This window comes from Chiloscyllium punctatum, chromosome 14, assembly GCF_047496795.1.
Source record: "Chiloscyllium punctatum isolate Juve2018m chromosome 14, sChiPun1.3, whole genome shotgun sequence".
Classification (NCBI taxonomy): Eukaryota; Metazoa; Chordata; class Chondrichthyes; order Orectolobiformes; family Hemiscylliidae; genus Chiloscyllium; species Chiloscyllium punctatum.
In genome coordinates this window covers 84309305-84328904 of record NC_092752.1, presented here as the reverse complement: position 1 = coordinate 84328904, position 19600 = coordinate 84309305, and positions in this window count along the sequence as shown.

The following is a 19600-nucleotide window of genomic DNA, read 5'->3' as shown; positions in this document are numbered from 1 at the left end:
GATAGATCTCCCCTTGTCCTCACTTCCTACTGCACTAGAATCTGCATTCAGAGAATCATCCTCCCCCACTTCCAACACCTCCAGCAGGACCACACCATCAAACACATCTTCCCCTCCCGCCAACTGTCAGAAATTCACAGAGACCACTCCTTCTGTGGCACGCTCCATTACCTTGAACACTTCCCCACACCCCCATGGCACCTTCCCATGTAAATGCAGAAGCTGCAGCATTTGCTTATTCATCTCTTCCCTCTTCACTGTCCAAGGCTCTAAACACACCTTCCAGGTGAAGCAACATTTCACTTGTACGCTTTCAATCCAATCTCCTGTCATTGCTGCTCACAATGCAGTCTCCTTTACATTAGTGATCCAAATAGAAACTGATTTGAGGAACATCTCCACTCTGTCTGTTTGAATGACCCTGACCTTCTGATTGCTCCCCATTTCAATAACCTACACTGCTCTCAAGATAATGAGAATTCTTTGAGGAGGTAACGAAGGGTTGGACCAAAGGGAGTTACCTATTTGAACTTCCAGAAGGTCTCTGAAATGGTACCACACAGGAGGCTGCAGAGTAAGATAATGACCCATGGTGTCAGAGGACAGGTACGAGCATGCATAAAAGGTTGGGTCTCTTACAGGATGCAGAATGAGGATAAAATTGTCCCTCTCAGGATGGTAGCCAGTGACTCGCAGTGTTCCACAAGAGTCAGTGTTGGGACCACAACATTTCACTTTACAGGTTAATGATCTGAGGGGCGGGACAGAAGGCATTCTAGCTACGTTTGCAGATGAAGCAAAGACAGGTGGAGAGGCATGTAATATTGAGGAGGCAGGGAGTCTGCAGAAAGAGTTCGACAGTTTGGGAGAGTGGGAAAAGGAGTAGGAGATGGAATACAATGTGGGAGGGTATGAGGTCATAAACTTTGGTATGAAGAATACAGGCATGGACTATTTACTAAATGGGGAAAACAATCAGAAACCTGAGCAACAAAGGGACTTGGGATTCCAAGCGCAGGATTTGCCTTAGATAAAATTGCAGGTTGAGTCAGTAGATAAGAAGGCAGATACAATGTTGTCATTCATCTTGAGAGGAGTAGGATATAATGCTGGCGATTCTGAGGCTTTCTAATGCTCTGGTCAGACCACATTTCCAGTATTTTGTGCCTCATACCTCAGGAAGTACGAGACGTGGTGTGTGTCAAGAGAAGGTTCACCAATGAAAAGTTTAACACATGAGGAACGCTGGAGAACTCTGGGTTTATACTCGATGGAGATTAGAAGGATGAAGGGTGATCCAGTTGAAGCTTACAGAATACTGAATGACCTGGATACAGACAAAATTGGGAGGCCGTTTGCACTGGCAGGAGGACACAGGCTTAGAGCAAAGGGAAAACCCATTAGAAAGGGGATAAGATGAAACGTCTTTAGCCAGAAAGTGGTGAAATTGTGGAATTCCTTACCACAGAAGGCTATAAAAACCAGATCATTTGGCACCAACGATATAGTCAGGAAAGGGACTGAGGATCTGAAAAGTGACTACAGAGAGTTAGTTTGGAAGCTGAAGAGTAGGACGAGTAGAGTAGTGATCTCAGGTTTGCTACCAGTGGCATGAGCTCGTGAGATGAGGAAGAGTCAGCGAATGCAGCTTTACACTTGGCTGCGAGGCTGGTGCAGGAGGGAGGGCTTCAGATACCTAGACCATCGGGATACATTCTGGGTAAGGTGGGACCTGCACATGAAGGATGGGTTGCACCTGAATTGGAGGTGCACAAATGACCTTTTTGGGAGGTTTGCTCGTGTGATTCGTACGGGTTTAAGCTAGTTTGGCAGGGGGATAGGAATCAGACCACATGTCTGAGAGGGGATTAGTTGCAGACGGGAAAGTGACAGGGATATATTGAATCTATCAGGAAGGTTTCTCACGCGATGAAACAAAGGGATCAGTTAAAGTGCGTCTGCTTTAATGCAAGGAATGGCCGAAATAAGAGTGACAAACTTAGAGCATGGATCAGTACTTGGGTCTACGATGTCATGGCCATAACAGAGACGTGGGTTTCACAGGGGCAGGGATGGTTGCTTGATGGTCCAGGGTTTAGAACGTTTAAAAATATTTAGGGGCGGCGCGGTGGCGCAGTGTTTAGCACTGCTGCCTCACAGCGCCAGAGATCCGCGTTCAATTCCCACCTCAGGGAACTGTCTGTGTGGAGTTTGCAAATTTTCCCCGTGGGTTTCCTCCGGGTGATCCGGTTTCCCTCGATAATCCAAAAATGTGCAGGTTAGGTGAATTGGCCATGTTAAATTGCCCGTAGTGTTAAAAGGAGGTGTAAACGTAGGGGAATGGTTCTGGGTGGGTTGCTCTATGGAGTGTTGGTGTGAACTTGTTGGGCGGAAGGGCCTGTTTCCACACTATAAGTTATCTAAAAAAAGGACAGGGTGGATGGAAAACGAGGAGGGGGTAGTAGCATTGCTAATCAGAGAGTGCGTCACAGCTACAGAAATGAAGGTTGTTGAGGAAGGCTTGTCCATTGAGTCAGTACGGGTGGAAGTTAGGAACAGCAAGAGAACAGTCACCGCATTGGAGGTTTTCTACAGACCACCTCATAGCAGTAGAGAGCTTGAAGATCTCATAGGCGGGCAGATTCTGGAAAAATGCAAAAGTAGCAGGTTAATTGCTATGGATGATTTCAACTTTTCCAATAGGTGCAGCTCCTCACATGTGGCATCGTCTGTGAGAGTGAAAGGAGCAGTTTCCAATGGGAAATATTTAATTGTGGAAAAGGAAATTATGATGCTATCAGACAGGAGTTGGGAAGTACAGCCTGGGAGCAATTGTTCCACAGAACGGGCACAGCATACATATGGAGACGGTTTAAGGAGCAGTTGTTGCGAGTGATACACAAATTTGTTTCTCTGAGACAGGTAAGAAAGGGTAAGGTTAAGGAACCTTGGATGACAAGAACAGAGGAACGTCTCGTAAAAAGGAAGCAGGCAGCTTAGGTAAAATGGAGGAAGCAAGAATCTCGCACAGCTTTAGAGGATTACAGGCTTGCGAGAAAGGAGCTCACAAATGGACTGAGGAGAGCCATGATGGGGCACAAAAATAGGCATGGCAAGAAGAATTAGGGAGAATCCAAATGCATGTTTCTCATACGTGAGTAATAAGAGAATAATCAGAGAGAAGGTAGGGCCGATCAGGGATAGCGTAGGGAACTTATGCATGGAGTCTGAGCAGATAGGGGAAGTCCTAAATGAGGTTTTTGCTTCGATTTTCACCAAGCAAAGGAAACTTGTTGTAAATGAAAACTTAGAGGAGCTGGGCCAGATCAGTCTTGACCAGATCAAGATTGATGAAGTTGATGTGCTAGCAAGTTTGGAAGACGTTAAGATTGATAAGTCCCCAGGGCCAGACCAGATTTATCCCAGGCTGCAACGGGAAGCGAGAAAGGCGGTTGCTAAGCCACTGGCGAGGATATTTGCCTCCTCACCCTCCATAGGAGTCGTACCAGAGGATGGAAGGAGGCGAATGCTGTTCCTTATTTCAAGAAGGGTAATAGGGACATCTCTGACAATTAGAGACCAGCCAGTCTTACGTCTGTGGTTAGCGACGTTTGGAAAAAGTTCCGAGGAATCGGATTTATGACTATTTGGCAAAGCATTGTGTGATTAAAGGCAGTCAGCATGGCTTTGTAAGGGGCAGGTCATGCCTCACAAATCTTATTGATTTCTTTGAGGAGGTGTCAAGACAGGTCGACGATGGTCGAGCAATGGATGTGGTGCATGTGAACTTCAGCAAGGTATTTGATAGGGTTCCCTATTGATGGCTCATTCATAAAGTCAGGAAGTATTGGACACAGGGAGATTTGGGTATCTGGATTCAGAATTGGCTGGATGGCTGAAGGCATGCAGTGGTTGGAGATGGAAAGTATTCTACTTGGAGGACAGTGTTGAGAGGGATCCCACAGGGCTCTGTTCTTGGGCCTCTGCTCTTTGTAGTTTTTATAAATGACTTGTATGAGGAGGTTATAGGTGGGTTAGTAACTTTGCTGATGACACAAAGGTTGGCGGTGCCGTCGATAGTAAAGGGGGCTTCTGTAGGCTGCAGCGCGACATAGATAGGATGCTGAGCTGGGCTGAAAAATGGCAGATGGAGTTCAACCTGGATAAATGCGAAGCGATGCATTTTGGAAGGTCAAATTCTAATCCTGAATATAACATTAAATATAGGATTCTTGGCAGTGTGGAGGAGCAGAGGGACCTGGGTGCGCAAATGCACAGATCCCTCAAAGTTGCCACCCAAGTGGATAGGGTGTCAAGAAAGTATATGGTATTTTGGCTTTCATTAACAGGGGGATCAAGCTTAAAAGCCGCGAAGTTTTGCTGCAGCTCGACAAGTCCCTGGTGAGACCAGGCTTGGAATATTGTGTCCAGTTGTGGTCGCCCTACTATAGGAAAGATACAGAGGCTGAGGAGAGGGTGCAAAGAAGGTTTACCACGATGTTGCCTGGACTGGAGGGCTTGCTTAATGAAGAAAGTTTGAACGAACTTGGATCTTTCTTTCTGGAGACAAGGAAGAGAGAGGAGAGCTGATCGAATTGTACAAAATAATGAGGGGGATAGATAGAGTCAATACCCAGAGACTTTTTCCCAGGGCAGGATTGACTGGTACGAGAAGTCATAGTTTGAAGATATGAGGAGGAAGGTAAAAGGGACACGTCAGAGGTAGGTTCTTTACGCAGAGAGTTGTGAATGCATGGAATGCATTGTCAGCTCTGATGGTGGAAGCAGAGTCATTAGGGCCAAATATGCGACTGATGAACATACACATGGATAGCAGTGAGTTGAGGAGTACGGAAGTTAAATTACTACATTTACATTAGGATTAAATCTAGGGACAACATCGTGGCCCAAAGGGCCTGTTCTCTGCTGTACTGTTCTATGTTCTATGTTCTATTAAGTACACTTAAAACAGACTCAGATAAGTTCTTGATTGACAAGGGGATCAAAGATTACTGAGAGGAAGCAGGAAAATGGAGTTTAAAATCTGTCAGTCGTGATCGAATGCTGGAGCAGACGTAATGGTCCTAATGGCTTCATTTCTGTTAGTATAGAGTTGTGGCCATATAACATTTCGGACTGGGATGGCACGGTAGCTCAGTGGTTTGCATTGCTGCCTCACAACATCAGGGAACGGGGTTCGATTTGCTCTGGGTGTTCTAGTTTCCTGCCACAGTTCAAAGTTGTGCAGGTTAGGTGAACTGGCCATACTGAATTGCCGATTGTGTTCAGGGATGTTGATGTTAGGTGCAATAGTCAGGGGTCTATGTACAGTTTTAAGCTGGAGAATGGGATTGGTTCGCACACTCTTTGGAGGGTCAGTATAAACCTGGTGGGCTGAAGGGCCTGTTTCCACACTGTAGCGATTCTAAGAAAATGCAGGCTGCTGCAATGTTCCAATGAAGCACAAACCAAACTCGAGTAACACTTCACTTTACACTTTGTTACGTTACAGTCTGTCGGAGTTCATATTCAATTCCATAAATTCACAGCCTGAACCCATTATGGCTGCTCTCCATTTTCCGTCCACTCTCCCTCCTGGGCTCCCTAAGATCGTGTCTTGTTTATGTTCCATTCAACAGAGAAAATCAACTTCTAATATTTACACATTAGTTTACACCCATTATATATCTGTGTCTCTTTCACCACAATTTAAAGCCCATTTGTCTTTCACACTGGGCTTCCAAACACTCTTTCCCACCTATGCCAATAAACTAAAACACTCACTTTCTAATCCTTTCCACGTCTGAAGAAGATTTACACTGGGCTTGAAACATTAACATTGTTTCTCTGTCTCTGCAGATGTTGCCAGACTCACTGAATTCCTTAAAAAATGAAAAGTTACAGAATATATTTTCAATATAGCTTACTGGGTGCTTTGAGGAACAGTCACAGAACCCGAAAGATTAACTCTACTTTCACTCCACAGATGCTGTTCAGACTTGTCAGTGTCTTCAGCAATTTCTGTTTTTGAATAAGTTTCAAACATGTGTGTCAGAGCTGCTCACACACCCTGTTCAACATGGAGAGCCATACACCGGGAAGTGAATGATAACGCAAGGTATACAAATACATTTGTTCTGAAACTACATAAGGCTGTCATCACGACACTACAGAGCTCTTAAACATGGGCATGGAGAGAAACAGAGGAAACACATTCACTTTAAAGAGAAGATGGCATTACTGGATGGGAAAATATTCAAGTGAAAACGTTAAATGCTTTTGAGGAATGCGACAAATTGGAGGCATGGCATCATGAAGATACCTTAACAGCATGAGAATTTTAAAAAATGAAAGCGCTCCCACATCAGAAACCGGGATCAGGCACTGTGTACAGGGGAGAAGGGTGACCGGGTCCCCATGCGAATTGAGGACAGGCAGCAGAATTGTACTGCAGATATTGCAGCTCAAACTGAGCATTCATGTGATGCTGCAAATCATAGCAGCTGTAGTAGCAGCAGCAGCAGCAGAATTATTTTCAACCACAATATAATCTCTCAGTCTACCATGACCATGAAGCCGATCTCCGGTTCAGTGATGAGTGTGGGTGAACATGCCACGGTCAGAACCATGTGTACCTAAACCTAATGACAGTCCATTCAAACTACCGCACTTACTGCTTACATTTACAAACAACAGAACTAACATCTGATAGAGAGGAGGCCATGACCCCAAGACTGTGACCATTTCTTTTAAAACCAGCTATGAATTCCTGCTGGCCTGTCTATTCTTACTCTTGTCTGATAGAAAAATTCTTGGTCCTTTTGTTAGAGACGGTTCAAGAACTTCCCTCCTATTACCATTTTGTTTACATCATTGAAATACTTACTGTACCTTCCCCTGTGAGGAAAGATGTAAAATATGGGTGTAAATTATCTGCCTCCTCCCTGTAGCCAGTTCTTCAGTCACACCCTCCAATTATCCTCAGAATACTTTATTGACTTAATTTCACCTAACGTCACACATTCATCTTGAACTTTTTTTATATGCTCGGAAAAGCTCGTGCTTCTTGTTTTTGTATTTCTTGCCAATTTACTACATCATGTCTTTTCTCCCTTTTCCTCGCTTTCTAGATTCATACAGTTATATAGTGCACAAACAGACCCTTTGGTCTAACTTGTACATGCTGACCAGGTTTTCCAAATTAACCTCGTCCCATCTGATTGCATTCTCTCCATATGCCTCTAAACTGTTTCCATTCATATGTTTATCCTAATGAGTTTTAAATGTTGTAGCTGTAGTTGCATCTCCTACTCTTCCTCTAACAGCTCATTCCATATACATACACATCACCCACTGTGTGAAAACATTGACCCTTCGTCCATTACAAATCTTCCCTCTTTCACCTTAAATCTATGCCTTCTCTGGTTGAACTCCCACATCCCGTGGAAAAGACCTTGGCTGGTCACTCTATTCATTCCTCTCATGATTTTATAAATTTCTACAATGTCATGCCTCAACCTCCTACACGCTGTCTGACACTAACTTCACGAACAAGTACTTAAAGATAAGCACTGCAAATTTGAAACAGGATTCAAATGACAGGTAAATAACACTCAGCCCAAGCTTCATACTGTGATTTGTATTTCTCCATGTTACAATATTAAGGCAGCAGGAAACTGTTACGAGGACCAATAAGAGGTAAAACACCTGAATTGCTTTGTCCAAATCGTGTGATGATCTGTACAGTGAAAGCGCATCTCTGGCCTGAACCATATAAGAAGGAGATTTCTTGAACCACACGGTCAACGTCGACCTTTATCAGAGTGAGATCAAGGCTGAGTATACTTTTTGAAATTTGGATCACAGTGTGAATTCAGTGTAAAGGGGGAGAGGTGTTTTCAATAAGGTTTACACCAAGAAGGAAACTTTCTGGAATGAGATGTGAGTGGGAGATGTAAAACAGCATGAATGGAGAGGCCGAGCCACCCTGAGACCAGCCATTTCCACCATCTCCAGCAGAACAGCACCATCAAACACATCTTCCTCTTCCGCCCACTCTCAGTATATCTCAGGAACCGTTCCCTCGCTGCCCCCTCAATCACCCCAAACAATTCCCCACTCCCCCATGGCACATTCCCATGCAATTGCAGAAGCTGCAACTATTGCTCATTAACCTCTTCCCTCCTCACTGTCCAAGGAACCAAACATACTTTCCACGTGAAGCAGCATTTCACATTAAACTTTCACTCCGGTCTCCTATCATGGCTGCTCACAATGCAGTCTCTCTATATTGGCGAGACCAAACAGAGATTGCTTTGAGGAACACTCCCACTCTGTCTGTGGAATTAACCTTGACCTTCTCATTGCTTCCCATTTCAATAATCTACCTTTCTCTCATGCTAAGCTTTCGACCCTGGGCTGCTGCAACATTCCAAGAAAGCACAACCCAAGCTCGAGTAACACCTCACTTTGCACTTTCGTACATTACAGCCTGTCGGAGTTAATGTACAATTTGATAACTTCACAGTCTGACCCCATAATAACTGTTCTCCAGTTTCCGTACATCCTCCCTCTTGGCCTCCTATGACCTTGTGTGGTTTTGTATTTTCTTTATCGCTCACTCAATAGAGAGAATCCCTTTTCCCCATTCGCAGCTTAATTTAAAGCTATTTCACATGATCTTCTTGTTCACCACTACTAAAAGCATGTTTATCTTTTGCTGCACCCTCTTTTACCCGTCAACCCACTCCCCACATCTGTCAAGGGATTATAAAACTCATTTTCCAATCCTTTTGAGTTCTGAAGAAGTGTCATACTTGACTTGAAACGCTAACTCTGTTATTCTGTCTCTGCAGATGATGCCAGACCTGTTGACTTTCTCTAGAAATGAATAGGCTCAGAACAAGTTATCAATTATACAAATAAGATGCTGCCAGACCTGCCGAGTTTATCAGTAATTTCTGTTTTTCAACAAGTTCTATAGATGTGTGTTAAAGCTGCTCTAACGCCCTGTCTAACACGGAATGCCATGCAGGGAGATTCCATAAGTCTCCAAGCTTGTCAATGTGCAACAGGATGAGGACAATGATATCTTAAGTGGCTTGGTGAGGAACAGGCGCAGGACATGAAAGACATCGAAGCGATAGTGTAGGAACACCAGGAGGACATTCAGCCCATCGTGTGTGTAAATCAGGAACAGAATGTGTCCAATCAGCCACCCATGCCCCTTACACAGCAATTGGAGCCGATCTTTCACAGCCTCGTGCCTATTTCACAGGAATTGAAACGGACTGTCGAGGTTATGGAAAGGGAATAACTTAGAATAACTAACTTCACTTGGGAATGGAAAGGTATGACCAAACGATTAGGACTGAAGACAAATTGTTCAAATCTATTATTAAGGAATTAACAACAGGAGACTTTGAAAGTCAAACCACAATCCATCAAAGTCGACATGATTGTATTAAGGATAAATCATGTTTGAATGATTTTCCTAACTTTTTCGTATTAAGAGGTGTGACAAACAAGTTGAAAAAGGGGGATCTGAAAGTTGTATTATATCTATACTTCAAAAAGCCAATGCATAACATTCTTGACGAAAGATTAATATGCAAGACAAGAGCACATGGGGTTGGGACAATTTATTTGCTTGGAGAGAAAATTGGCTAACCAATAAAAACCATGATATGGAGGTGCTAGCTTCTGGACTGGGTTGAGTAAAGTCAATAATCACATGGCACCAGGCTATAGACTGACGGGTTTATTTGAAAACACAAGCTTTCATTGTCCTGCTCCTTCTTCAGGTGTTAGAGAGAGAAGACCTTTGGCACAAAATTTATGAGGAAAAGATGAAAGGCTTGTACAACACATGCACATGAATTGATCACATCTAAGATGGCTGCTAAATCTTATTTCGGTTAGAATGGAGATGCAGGTTTTGATTAATGAATATGCAAATTCGGGAGGTCCTTTCAACTCCTGCCTGGAGATACCTTCAGGTATTATCAATGTAAAGGAGGTTACATTAAATTGTGAATCTGCCTCACAGAACCATCCCAGACACCATAAACTGGGACAAGGGACCAGCCAGAATGGAGAGCTATGCACACCATGCTCGTGGACTATTCTATAAACTGTTCTACCTGCCCAGAATGGGGACCATTGCAAACCTTTGCCAGTATATTGCTACTATACTTGCACTACAGAAATGACTTGCCGGGGAAGATTTGTAACACATGCAGTGAGTGACAGCAAATGGGCTCCCACAAATGTATGGCTCTGTATCTCCACTGCCGAAATATAAGGCAAGAGATTGATTGTGTATGTGTGTGCTAGTGTGTGTGTGTGCGTGTGTGTGTGTGTGTGTGCGTGTGTGCGTGTGTGTGTGTGTGTGTGTGTGTGTGTGTGTGTGTGTGTGTGTGTGTGTTGGTGGCATTAGATTTGTAAATTGCTATTTGAGAGAAAATAGACATAGAGGAAATCAGCTTAAATGTGAACAACTGACAGGGCTTTGTGTCATTAACAGAGGGAGACTGAGGACCGTGTTATAGTCAGAGGTGACGATGTGCTTGTGAATATTAAAGTAAAGGCTTTGCCAGACCCAACAACAATATAAAGCAATCCGTACAGGAATGATGGGATTTTGGTCTGCGTTTAGTTACAAGCCATGGAATACCGACGCAGATTTGGTTAAGCAACAGGAGATTATTGGCTTTATTAAGATTGTATTTCATAGCTGAAGGTTCAAACAGCAGAAGGGATGAACCAGTGAAGTATAATCTGCAGTTGTCAATAGTTAAAATTAGGAATGGTCAGGATATAGTGTCAGTAATCAGCTTGTGGCCAAAGGGATCACCGTAGTTGTGACTCGTCTGTCTCAGCCTCAGTCATTGGCCAGGGATGAGATGGAGTCAGAGGACCGAAGTGGAGTTTGCATCCAGAACAGAAGACAGTGACCTCGAGGCTTTCAATATTTAAATAGCAAGGGCAGTGATGCAATGCATCCTGGTTCATACCTGAAAGTGAGTAGGTCAACCAACAAGGCACAGTGCCAGAACTAAAGAAGGAGAGAAAGAATGAACAAGTTCACTGTTGTTGTTCTGGTTTGGAGCGTGAATACTTACAGAGTAGAGTAAATGAAAAGAACAGTAATACAGTAGCACATGGCGAATGCAAATAATAAATCGACAGTGAAACTTACCAGGGACACCAACAATAGCCAGGATAGGATAATAAAAACATTGAATAATGTGAAGTGCATATTTGATTCGCGATGTTAACGGCCATCAATAATATGTAGAAAAAAATCCAAACATAATAGGATAGCCTCCTGCCCACTGTTGGAACATTCCAGTCGATTGTTCTCAGATTCTGATCCACTTTTGGAACTGTCCAGTCGAATGTTCTCAGATTCTGATCCATTGTTCTAACATTCCAGTATAATGTTCTCAGTTTCTGATCTCTCCCTCTCTCTGGAGCAGCCGATCCCTGTTATCGCTATCGGTGATGCTCCCGCTTCAATATGAGATAACATATTGAATGGAGCCCTTTTATCATGAAAAGATGGAAACCCTCCACTGGGATAATTAGAATCCATGGAGACTGACATTAGTCACAGTCACCAAACAATCGGTTCAGTTAACCAGTTCCTTATATCATTTTACATAACACAATAAAAGGAAACATTTATTTGGTTTGGATGGAACGGATGAGGGATCTTTCAATCTTTATAATCTGTCTTCTCTGTATGTGGGAGCATTGTGGGAACACTGCACTGTTGTATCCGTTTCACCCTGTTTATAAAAGGAGACAGGAGTAAAATAACAGCTGCATAAAATGTTTGGTGGAGAAGTTTCTAGATATCTTTGTGTAATGCTGCTCCAAGTTTGAAATTCCTTGTTATCAAGTCCTTTCTTAACCTTGTGACATCATTCAGAGCATTGAAACTGCTGCTCAGGAACAGGGAGATACAGGAGGTAGTCACTCAACTGCTCGAGACTGGGAAACAGGGACAGGAAGTAGACACTCAACTGCTCGATACTGGAACACAGGAACAGGAGGCAGTCATTCAATTGTTCGAGACTGGGATATAGGGAGATCTGGAGGCTAGTGAGACCCCAGACTTCCGTTCCCCAGGAACAGAAGGAGGCGACTCACTACCCACCAGTCTAGGACACTGGGAGAAAAGGGAAATTGGTTTGTTACTAACAGGAATATCTGAATAAGTTGCATGAGCGAGCCATTCAATCCTGCTCCAACATTTTTCAAAACCATGGCTGATCTGAGTGTGATTCCCTCATCCCATTTTACAGAGATTCCCCTCTCTGCAGCCTCAGCTGTATTTGTTGGTCATGTTGCAGATCCAGGTGCTGCAACTACAGTCACCATGTTTCATCCAGAGTTGGGTCAGCAAAGCCTCTGGTCTTCATGAATTTCCACAGCAGCTTAAAACACAGCCTCCAGGAAACCAGCCCCAGCATTTCCACGAACGTACAAAAACTACAGTTAAGTCAAATGTCAGTCAAATGCAAGTGAGAAGCCTGGTCTAAATCACTAACATGTTACCGAGTACATGCCAATGCTTAGGCACAGAGCAAGTGACAAAGGTGTGAATCAAAACTGCTAAAACCCCACGATCCAACATGGAGCACAGGGCAGGACACTGGGAATTCAGAGAAAAAGAAAGCAATGCTTTTTGAACATTGTTTCTAAGCTTCTTAGTGTTGGAAGCTGATGCTCTTGGGTGAGCAACATTCAAGGGCAGGAAAATATAAGGGACAGTTATTCACATTAAAACTGGACAATTAAAACTGGATGGCGGGGAAGCAGTTTAAACACCAACAAATGGGAGGGATTTTGGAAATAGACAGAGGGAGAGAGACTCTGAGTCAGTGTTATGGAAGGATGTGTTTGCAGGCTTCAGAATGCTGAAATGAAGACATTTCGATTATATCATATCCCAAATTAAACTAATCGCATTTGCCAGCATTTGGCCAATATTGATGTAAACCCCTCCTCTTAATGTACCCATCCAAATATCTTTTAGAAGTCGTAATTGTAAAAGCCTCCAATACCTCCTCTGACAGCTCATTCCACACATGCACCACCCTCTGTGGGAAAAAGTTGCTCCTTGGGTCATTTTTAAATCTTTTCCCTCGCATCGTAAATTGATGCCCTGTAGTTTTAGGGAAAAAGACCTTGGCTATACACCCTATACATGCTCTTCATGCTACAGGAATAAAAGAATCTAACATACTCGCACGCTCCCTATAGCTCCAATCCTGGCAACATCCTTGTAAATCTTTACTGACTCTCTCAATTTTCACAATATATTTCCAAAAGGAGGGAGACCAGAATTGAATACAGTACTCCAAAAGTGGCCAAAGTAATGTGCTGCACAGCAGAAACATAACCACCCAATTCAAATAGTCAAAGCACTGGCCAATAAAGGCAAGAATACCAAATGTCTTCTTCACTATCCTATCTACCTGCGACCCTACTTTCAAGAAGCTATGAATCCGCATTCCAAGGTCTCTTTGTTCAGCAACACTCCCCAGGACCTTACCATTGAGTGTATATGTCCTGCCCTGATTTGCATTTCCAAAATGCAGCACCTCACATTTATCAAGATTAAAATCCATCTGCAAATTCTCAGCCCATCTGCTCATCTGATCAAGTTTCCATTGTACTCTGAGATAAACCTTTGCTCTCCACTACACCATCAATTGTGATTTCATCTGCAAACTTTGCCACTATTGCTGCAATTGTCACATCCAAATGATATATGTGAATAGTGAAAAGTAGCGGATCCAGTACCAACCCTTGTAGCACACCAGTGGTCACAATCCTCCTGTTCGAAAAAACAATCCTTCACCACCACCCTCTGTCTCCTGCCTTCGGACTAGTTCTGTATACACATGGCTAGTTCTCCTTGTATTCCATATGAACTAAAATTGTTAACCAACCTACCATGAAGAAAGTTGTCAAATGCCTTACTGAAGTCCATATCAACAATATACACCTCTGCCTCAATGAATCCTCTTAGTCACTTCTTCAAATATACTCAGTCAATTTAGTGAGACACAACTTTCCATGCTTCGAGCCATGTTGCCTATTACTTATCAGTCCTTGCTTTTCAAAATCCATGCAAACCTTGTGCCTCATAATCCTTACCAACAACTTGCCCTCCACTGAAGTCAGGCTCACTAGCTTTTCCTTACCATTCTTCTTAAACATTGTCAGTAATCACACCAAGTTCGCAACCCTCCTGTCTTCCAGCATCTCATCTGTGACAATTGACGATACAAATATCTCAGCAATGGGCCCATCAATCACTTCAGTCGCTACCCACAGAGTTCAAGGTACATCTGATCAGGTCCTGGAGATTTTCCCACCTTTGCAAGCTTTACGATCTCCAGCATCTCCTTCTCCGTAATGCAGGCACTTTTCAACGTGTCACGGTTGATTTCCAAAGTTCTTTAGCTTCCATGCCCTTCTGCACAGTCAATACTGACGCACGATGTTTATTTAGTATCGCCTCCATCTCCTGCGGTTTTTCACATCGGCAACCTTGCTGATCTTTAAGTGGCACAAAACTCTCCTGAGTTATTCTTTTGTCCTTAATGTATGTGTAGAGTCCCCTTGGATTCTCCTTAACCCTGTTTTCCAGAACTATCTCATGTCCCCTTTATGGCCTCCGGATTTCCCTTTTATGTATACTCCTACTGGCTTTAGACCCTTCTCGACAGTCACTTTAAATCTGGAATTAAGAGCCAAATGACGATGATGAATCCATTTTCGATTTTTGGGAAAACCCATCAGGTTCGCTGATGGTCTTGAAGGAAGCAAACTGCCTCCTTACCAGGCCTGGGTTACATGTGACTCCAGACCGACAACAATGTGTTTGTTTTGGGTAATGAATGCAGGCCCAACTAGTGATCCCCTCATCCCGTGAATGAGTTCTGAAAAAAACCTTGACTCCTGTTCTCTCTCTCTACACCTGACATATGCTTCCCTCTTATTTGTAACGTGCCACTCAACTTCTCCAGTCCTCCAGCATTCCTTACACCTACCAGGTTTACCCTTCACTCTAACAGGGACAGACTGTCTCTGTGATTTTGACATCTCATTTTTGAAGGTTTCCCTTTCTCAGCTTGCCTCGTAACTGCGAATATCTGTTCCAATCCCGTTTGGAAGTTCTTGCTTATGTCATCAAAATTGGCCTTCCTCCAATTTAGAGCATTATCTTTTAAACCCAGTTCTTCCTTTTCCATCCCTATTTTAAAACTAGTCGAATTATGATAATGTGTCCAAAAGTGCTTCCTCACTGATACCTCAGTCTCCTGCCCTGCCATATTTCCCAAGGGGAAGGTGACATTGAGTTCCTTCTCTGTGATGGAGAGCATAGGTCAAGCAGCTGCAGCGTTGAAACTGGGATTGGGGTCAGCCGTGTCTTCGGCTCATTGGGCTGAATCGAACAATAAATTATCTCAGTGCCATTTTGATTGAGTGTGACAGAGGGATTGTCTGCACAAGGTTGAGCTAGTTTCCTGGTGCTACCTTATCGAACTCACATCATTAACTACCTCCCCCCCACACCATGGTGCCCCTCTCATTCAATACCAGCCCTATTCTCTCACCCATCACAGCTGGAGGTACTCACCATCGCACTGATACCCTTGGATATTATGTTATCCCTGGCACTGGTACCATCTTTAAAAGGCCAGTTGGCACACAGTTGTGTTTTTTTGATTTTGGAGCTGGTTTGTATAGTTTACACTGAGCATGGCAGATAAGGGGCAATTACACCACGGTTTGTCGACAGGGGCACGGAGGTCCTGGTGGATGGGCTAGTACAGACGGGGACCATTCTCTTCCCAGAGGGGGCTCACACTATCAGACACACCTGGCATGGTCTAAGCTCACCACCCAGCTCAGTGCAATACCTGCGGTCTGAAGAAATGCCCAGCACTACAATAACCATCAATAACCTGCCCTGTTCTTTCAGGATAAGGGTCACCGTATTCTCTCTGCTCCTTCACACTCACTGTATATCTGTTGCAGCAGTGACCCAGAACAACGTTCATGCTCCACCGCTCTCACTGTTGCTTGCAACACCTTCCCTCTCTCTCTCTCCCCATTACCCCGCCCGCCCCCACATGCACAAACTAATAACATTGCATAGATACGCCACTGTGGACTGACTCCCGACAGACACCTCACCATATCGCCCCCCATCTACACCAAAACTAACAGCAGGGGTTCCCACTCCCACCCTCCCTCCCTCCTTTTCTCCCATTCCAGGTGAAACAACTTGGAATAGACAGAAATGACCAAGCCTTATGTGGAGATTCTGAACTATCCACGTCCCACCGACCGAGTCAGGAGCAATGTTCATTGAAGGGCAATTCTCACTTTAAACCCACTGGCAGCTCCGTTTCCCCCGGCACAATTAGAAGCCGTGGCCCTGATACTATCTCCCTTTTGTGTTCAGCTGGTACAAATGGAATCCCGATGGTCTCGGTAAGCAGGAAGGTGGACTCACATCACATGGTCTCCATCACATCTCAGGAAGGGAGCACGGAAGTTCCCTCGTACACCTCCTCCTGTAAACAGCTCAGATGCTAAAACTAATCTGTGAGACTTACTGCTCTCTCCACTTGTCCTGACATCTTCAATAATCTGTTCTCTTATACACCCTGCGCCTCTGTTCCTGCACCTCCTTTATAACGGTACAACTTGTTTAATATTGTCTTTCAATGTCCTTCCTACTAAAGAGCATCACCTCACACTGCGCTGCATTGATCATCTGCCATACACCTGAACACTACACCAACATATAACTTTCCTGTTGGAGTTCCACACCGTCCTCAACAAACTTCACAATTCTTTCAGGTTTGGTATCTGCAAATATTGAAATTGTCCTACAGTCACGTTCCACCCAAAAATACCGACACACACCAGACAGAGCGAGTGAAATATTGACACACTCTCCACGTCTGCATTACTGTCAATGTACTGTGAGTGCCTGTATGTGTCTGTATTCGCGTGTGTATCTGTGTGGGGCGGGTCTGGCAGTCTTTGTGGTATTTAAAGTGATGTAATATCCCCCGATATGAGTTCTGAGTAAGGGTCACTCGATTCAAAACGTCAACTTTCATTTTTGTCCAAAGATGCTTCCAGAGCTGCTGAGATTTCTGTTGTTGTCAATCTCTGTTGCACCCCCACGCCGATGCCCCACGCCACTGTAATCGTGGTGCTGAAGTGTGTAAACGACCAGGGATTCAGACTGAGAGGGAGAGAGGGAAGGCAGCAACTCACAGCACAATCCAACCTGAATTTTGATTGCACCAAACACACACACACGCATACACGCGTGCACGAACATACATACACTCACAAGCACATGCACACATTAGGTTGGTTTGGAGAGGATTGTCATTGCACTTAGGCCCTCAGAGTGGAACACTTTCATGTGGAGAAATGTCTGCGCTCCTTCTGTAATGTGGAAATGTTTTTTTACTGGGTAGTATTTCCAACACACAAAATACACATTAAAGCATATTTCCATTGCAATGATAACCAAGCAATTCCGAGTGAGCCGTTTTCCAAGGCGATGAGATTAATTTTAATGCACTTCCTTTAACTTGGAATTATTAATGTTTTACTCTTACAAGTAATCTTACCTTTGAGAAAGGATTGAAAAGACCTAAGCCAGACCAGCAGAGTGTGGGCTTGTATCACTTTAAAGAAAAGAGGGAAAGGGAGAGGAACGGAGCGTGATTTTGACCCAGTTTCAGTGATTCACATCAAAACAAGAAGAGTTCCCATTGCACAGAGATGCAGAGACAGAGATCCACACCCTAATGCAGAACCACATGTAACCAGCTCAGAGAGATAGACATGCACACAGAGGTTAACAGAGACATATATAGACACACAGGAATAGAGAAACACCAACAGAAATATGCAGGTACATACTTGAACATACAAACACACACAGACTCATCGAGTTATACAGGGTATTTGCATACAGGCCTATCGGCTCATACAGTCCATAATCCCAAGCTAAATCATTCTCACTGCCTGCGCTTGGCCCAGATTTATCCAAGTGTTCTCTTATTCTTGTAGTTAACCAAATTAGTTTTAAAAACTATAACTTGACCCCAAATTAATCACCTCCTCAGGAGATTCATTCCCTACACGAACCACATGCTGTCTAAGAAAAGAATCACCTCACAGGTCGTGATCAAGTGGACCCAAGAAATTGGTAGGAAGCGAAGGAAGTGATTGCTGGGTCCTTTGCTGAGACATTGTCATCATCAACAGCCACAGATGAGATGCTGGAAGTCATGAGTTTGACGAAAGTTTTGCTATTAAACAAAATGGAAAGAAAAAGCCAAGAACAATAGATTGGGGATCCTGACATCAGTGGTGGGCACGGTGTTGGAGGGAATCATGAGCTACAGGATTTACATGCATTTGGAAAGGCAAGGACTGATTAGGGATAGGCAAAAGTGAGGACTGCTGATGCTGGAGATCATAGTCTAGATGAGAGTGTTACTGGAAAAGCACAGTAGGTCACGCAACATCTGACGAGCAGGGAAATCGATGTTCTGGGCAAAAACTCTTTATCTGGATAGTGAAATGGGGTTGTGCGTGGATAATCATGTCTCACTAATTTGATTTATTTTTTGTTGAGAAGTAATGGAGAGGATTGGTGATGGCAGAACGTGGATGTGATCTATATGGACATCAGTTAGGCATTCGACCTAGTTCCCCATGGAGGCTGGTTAGCAAGGTTAGATCACATGGAATACAGGGAGAATTAGCTAGTTGGATACAGAACTGGCTCAAAGGTAGAGGACAGAGGGTCGTGGTGGAGGGTTGTTTTGCAGACTGGAGACCTGTGACCAGTGGAGTGCCACACGGATCGGTGCTGGGTCCGCTACATTTCGTCATTAATATAAATGATTACGATATGTACATAGAACCGTTAGTAAGTTTGCAAATGACACCAAAATTGGAGGTGTCGTGGCCAGCAAAGAAGGTTACAACAGATTCCGACGGGATCTTAATCAGATGGGCCAATGGACCGAGGAGTGGCATGGTTTAATTTAGATAATTTTGAGATACTGCATTTTGGAATTGCATCTCTGAGCAGGACCTATACACTTACTGTTAATGACCTGGGGAGTGTTGCTGAACAAAGTGACTTCAGAGCACATGTTTATAGTTTTTTGAAAGTGGATTAGCAGGTAGATAGGACAGTGAAGAAAGTATTTGATATGTTGTTGGTCGGTGCATTGTGTATATGCGTTAGGAGACTTGATTGTGACTGTGCAGGACATTGGTTCCGCCACTTTTGGAATCCTGATCTCCCTGCTCTGTAGGAAGGATGTTGTGAAACTTGAAAGGGGTCAAGATGGGTTTTCACTGATTTTGCCATGGGTGGACGGTTTGAATTAGAGGGAGAGGCTAAATAGGTTGAGCCTGTTTTCCCTGGAGAATCAGAGGATGACGGTTGATGTTAGAGGTTAGTAAAATTATGGGTGCAACAGATTGAGTGAATAGTCAAGGTCTTTTCCCTAGGGTAGTGTAT